This window comes from Scyliorhinus torazame, chromosome 27 (genome assembly GCF_047496885.1).
Source record: "Scyliorhinus torazame isolate Kashiwa2021f chromosome 27, sScyTor2.1, whole genome shotgun sequence".
NCBI classification, from domain to species: Eukaryota; Metazoa; Chordata; class Chondrichthyes; order Carcharhiniformes; family Scyliorhinidae; genus Scyliorhinus; species Scyliorhinus torazame.
Genome location: NC_092733.1, coordinates 1,684,127 through 1,689,663, shown reverse-complemented (window position 1 = coordinate 1,689,663; position 5,537 = coordinate 1,684,127). Strand labels below are relative to the sequence as shown.

General features: G+C 63.8%; 1 protein-coding gene across 1 annotated transcript in view; it reads left to right on the top strand.

Annotated features, from left to right (window-relative positions):
- slc44a2 (solute carrier family 44 member 2 (CTL2 blood group)) overlaps positions 1 to 5,537 on the top strand; it is a 143,583-nt gene that overhangs the window by 101,468 nt on the left and 36,578 nt on the right. The window lies entirely within an intron of this gene.

The window sequence follows — 5,537 nt, the reverse complement described above, 5'->3', positions numbered from 1 at the left end:
GGATAGGGTGGAGGCATGTTTATAAGTCGGGTGCTCTTTTCAAGGGTCGGTACAGACTCGATGGGCCGAATGGTCTCCTTCTGCACTGTAAATTCTATGATCATGACTTATTGTTGTTCTCCTTCTAGACCTTCAATGTTTCCAACACCACAAGGCAGTGCCCAGGGGCACAGTGTCTCTTTGCGTTCTATGGCGGAGAGTCTTATTATCATCGATACCTCATCTTGTTCCAATTCTACAACGTCTTCCTCTTCTTCTGGCTCACCAATTTTGTCATCGCGCTGGGTCAGGTTACACTGGCGGGAGCTTTCGCCTCCTACTATTGGGCCTTTAATAAACCAGCTGATATGCCGGCTTTCCCTGTGTTTTCTTCAATGGGACGAGCACTCAGGTAAGAGTTCAGGAGCGCTGCCGTGGGAAAGGGGCCTTTCAACGCTCGGAATGGGCTCTGCTGTTCAGACAGGTGTCTGATCTGTACTACAACACCCCCTCCCCCAACCCCTGCTCCATACCCCATAATACCCGAGAACGGTGGGGGGGCGGGTGTAGGTGTTATGAATAGGCCCAGCAGAGGACAGCAGGAGCTAGGTCTGTGCGTCAGTATCCAGGGCTGGGCTGAGGACAGGATCGGGGGTGACAGTAATCTGCTGATGGGGTCAATGCTCATGGTAGACCATATTGGAGGTTAGTGAATCCATCCACACACACTGCACCAGGAAGAGCCGGCACCTTCAGGACAGGGGGAACTGTACCCCGGGGCGGGGAGGGGAACTGTACCCCGGGGCGGGGAGGTGAACTGTACCCCGGGGCGGGGAGGGGAACTGTACCCCGGGGCGGGGAGGGGAACTGTACCCCGGGGCGGGGAGGGGAACTGTACCCCGGGGCGGGGAGGGGAACTGTACCCCGGGGCGGGGAGGGGAACTGTACCCCGGGGCGGGGAGGGGAACTGTACCCCGGGGCGGGGAGGGGAACAACCCAGGGGCGGGGAGGGGAACTGTACCCCGGGGCGGGGAGGGGAACAACCCAGGGGCGGGGAGGGGAACTGTACCCCGGGGCGGGGAGGGGAACTGTACCCCGGGGCGGGGAGGGGAACTGTACCCCGGGGCGGGAGGGGAACTGTACCCCGGGGCGGCGAGGGGAACTGTACCCCGGGGCGGCGAGGGGAACTGTACCCCGGGGCGGGGAGGGGAACTGTACCCCGGGGCGGGGAGGGGAACAACCCAGGGGCGGGGAGGGGAACTGTACCCCGGGGCGGGGAGGGGAACAACCCAGGGGCGGGGAGGGGAACTGTACCCCGGGGCGGGGAGGGGAACTGTACCCCGGGGCGGGGAGGGGAACTGTACCCCGGGGCGGGGAGGGGAACTGTACCCCGGGGCGGCGAGGGGAACTGTACCCCGGGGCGGCGAGGGGAACTGTACCCCGGGGCGGCGAGGGGAACTGTACCCCGGGGCGGGGAGGGGAACTGTACCCCGGGGCGGGGAGGTGAACTGTACCCCGGGGCGGGGAGGGGAACTGTACCCCGGGGCGGGGAGGGGAACTGTACCCCGGGGCGGGGAGGGGAACTGTACCCCGGGGCGGGGAGGGGAACAACCCAGGGGCGGGGAGGGGAACTGTACCCAGGGGCGGGGGAGGTGAACTGTACCCCGGGGCGGGGAGGGGAACTGTACCCCGGGGCGGCGAGGGGAACTGTACCCCGGGGCGGGGAGGGGAACTGTACCCCGGGGCGGGGAGGGGAACTGTACCCCGGGGCGGGGAGGTGAACTGTACCCCGGGATGGGGAGGGGAACTGTACCCCGGGGCGGGGAGGTGAACTGTACCCCGGGATGGGGAGGGGAACTGTACCCCGGGGCGGGGAGGGGAACTGTACCCCGGGGCGGGGAGGGGAACTGTACCCCGGGGCGGGGAGGGAACTGTACCCCGGGGCGGGGAGGGGAACAACCCAGGGGCGGGGAGGGGAACTGTACCCAGGGGCGGGGGAGGTGAACTGTACCCCGGGGCGGCGAGGGGAACTGTACCCCGGGGCGGCGAGGGGAACTGTACCCCGGGGCGGGGAGGGGAACTGTACCCCGGGGCGGGGAGGGGAACTGTACCCCGGGGCGGGGAGGGGAACTGTACCCCGGGGCGGGGAGGGGAACTGTACCCCGGGGCGGGGAGGGGAACAACCCAGGGGCGGGGAGGGGAACTGTACCCAGGGGCGGGGGAGGTGAACTGTACCCCGGGGCGGCGAGGGGAACTGTACCCCGGGGCGGCGAGGGGAACTGTACCCCGGGGCGGGGAGGGGAACTGTACCCCGGGGCGGGGAGGGGAACTGTACCCCGGGGCGGGGAGGGGAACTGTACCCCGGGGCGGGGAGGGGAACTGTACCCCGGGGCGGGGAGGGGAACTGTACCCCGGGGCGGGGAGGGGAACTGTACCCCGGGGCGGGGAGGGGAACTGTACCCCGGGGCGGGGAGGGGAACTGTACCCCGGGGCGGGGAGGGGAACTGTACCCCGGGGCGGGGAGGGGAACTGTACCCCGGGGCGGGGAGGGGAACTGTACCCCGGGGCGGGGGAGGGGAACTGTACCCCGGGGCGGGGGAGGGGAACTACCCAGGGGCGGGGGAGGGGAACTACCCAGGGGCGGGGAGGGGAACTGTACCCCGGGACGGGGAGGGGAACTGTACCCCGGGACGGGGAGGGGAACTGTACCCAGGGGCGGGGGAGGTGAACTGTACCCCGGGACGGGGAGGGGAACTGTACCCCGGGACGGGGAGGGGAACTGTACCCCGGGACGGGGAGGGGAACTGTACCCAGGGGCGGGGGAGGTGAACTGTACCCAGGGGCGGGGAGGGGAACTGTACCCCGGGGCGGGGAGGGGAACTGTACCCCGGGACGGGGGAAGGGAACTGTACCCAGGGGCGGGGGAGGTGAACTGTACCCCGGGGCAGGGAGGGGACCTGTACCCAGGGGCGGGGAGGGGAACTGTACCCAGGGGCGGAGGAGGGGAACTGTACCCCAGAGAGAGTCAGGAGAGGGGGAACTGTACCCCAGAGAGAGTCAGGAGAGGGGGAACTGTACCCCAGTGAGAGACAGGAGAGGGGGAACTGTACCCCAGGGAGAGTCAGGAGAGGGGGGAACTATACCCCAGGGAGAGTCAGAAGAGGGGGAACTGTACCCCAGGGAGAGTCAGGAGAGGGGGGAACTATACCCCAGGGAGAGTCAGGAGAGGGGGAACTGTACCCCAGGGAGAATCTGCACCTTCAGAAGCGGATTTTTTTTACAATTTTACAGAAATGGAAGAAAGCTGCACTGAATCTCTTTGTAAACTCTCTTTTTAAAAATAATCAGTTGCTGACTGACTCGGGACATGCTGACACTGTGCTTCCTGTCACACCCACAACACTTTCCAATTTCAGTCGCAGAACCCCAGGCCTCACTCAGATACATGTGGCAATAATTAGATCTCCATTTGCTGACTGGTGTGTGCCAGGAGGAGTGATGTTGCACAAAGTTTAATTAGCGTGGGAAATATAATTCTGCTCAAAACCGAGCGGGCTGCCCCTTGGCTGCTGCGGCCTCGTTGTGGCTTGACCCAGGTGTTAGAGATTTGCCCAGGCGTTGCACCTCGGCTGCGCTGCAGGATTACCTGGGACTTCCCCTCTGTTACGATGATCACAAAGGACACGGACGGCCACCAGTGGGTCTCCCGGTGGGCTTCGTGCAGCCTGAACCTCCGCAATGAGCAGGCGGGAGCTTGCCCAATTGAAAAAGAGCCGCAGCAGTTTGAAACCCGCTGCTTCAACGCAGGCTGGTATTCAGTAACCCCCGGGACATGGAGGAGCACACGTGGAGAGGTGTTCAGATTGTGGGCCAGTTCTACAGGAATCCAGGGATGTTGTTTGATTCAGATCAACGCTGCACCTCGACCTGCTCCTAATCTGGGCCCAAGCCGCTCCCAGCTTGGTTTGTTTGGTCTGGCTGGCACCCAGTGGCTGTTTGGGGAAGTGCAGGATTAGGTTCGGGCCTTTGAACCTTGGGAAACACATGAGCAGCATTTTTAAAAAAGGAACAACATCAGAGGGAGGGAAATAGCAGACGAGGTAAACAAAAGACATGAGGGAGTAATCACAAAATAAAAGACATTTTCAAGACAACAGCCGAAACATCGTCTGGTGAATTTCTGCAGATCCTGTTTCACTTGCTGAGTATTTTCAGCGTTTTTTCATTTATTTTCAGATATACAGACTGTATTTTGTTCCAATCATGTTAACAGTCCTAAGCTTCCCACAAAAGAGCTGGAATCAGAATCATAAATCAGGATTCAGAACTCTCCCTGGAGGAACGGCAGCAACGACTCCCCAGGAAGAAAATGTGCCAGCTTCACTAATCCTAAACTGTAGGGTGGGGCCCCCGCTGTAGGGTGGGCCCCCCGCTGTAGGGTGGGCCCCCCGCTGTAGGGTGGGGCCCCCGCTGTAGGGTGGGCCCCCCGCTGTAGGGTGGGCCCCCCGCTGTAGGGTGGGGCCCCCGCTGTAGGGTGGGGCCCCCCGCAGTAGGGTGGGCCCCCCGCAGTAGGGTGGGCCCCCCGCAGTAGGGTGGGCCCCCCGCAGTAGGGTGGGCCCCCCGCTGTAGGGTGGGCCCCCCGCTGTAGGGTGGGCCCCCCGCTGTAGGGTGGGGCCCCCGCTGTAGGGTGGGGCTCCGGCTGTAGGGTGGGCCCCCCGCTGTAGGGTGGGCCCCCCGCTGTAGGGTGGGCCCCCCGCTGTAGGGTGGGCCCCCCGCTGTAGGGTGGGCCCCCCGCTGTAGGGTGGGCCCCCCGCTGTAGGGTGGGCCCCCCGCTGTAGGGTGGGCCCCCCGCTGTAGGGTGGGCCCCCCGCTGTAGGGTGGGCCCCCCGCTGTAGGGTGGGCCCCCGCTGTAGGGTGGGCCCCCCGCTGTAGGGTGGGCCCCCCGCTGTAGGGTGGGGCCCCCGCTGTAGGGTGGGGCCCTTGCTGTAGGGTGGGGCCTCTTGCTGTAGGGTGGGGCCTCTTGCTGTAGGGTGGGGCCCCCGCTGTAGGGTGGGGCTCCCCCTGTAGGGTGGGGCCTCTTTCTGTAGGGTGGGGCCTCTTTCTGTAGGGTGGCCCCTGCTGTAGGGCGGCCCCTTTGTAGGCATGGGACAAAGAACAAGAACAAAGAACAATACGCACAGGAACAGGCCCTTCGGCCCTCCAGGCCTGCCCCGACCATGGTACCTGCCTAACCTAAAACTGTCTGCACTTACGGAGTCCGTATCCTTCCATTCCCACCCTGTTCAGAGATCTGTCTAGATTTCCCTTAAATGCCGCGATCGTACCTGCTCCCACCACCTCCCCAGGCAGCGTATTTACCACCCTCTGCGTAAAAAAAGGTGCCTCGCACACTAGTTACCAGTTTCCCTGATCAGCAATGCCCTTGTTGCGCTGTTAATAATAATAATAATCTTTATTGTCACAAGTAGGCTTACATTAACTCTTCAGTGAAGTTACTGTGAAAAGCCCCTAGTCGCCACATTCCGGCGCCTGTTCGGGTACGGAGGGAGAATTCAGAA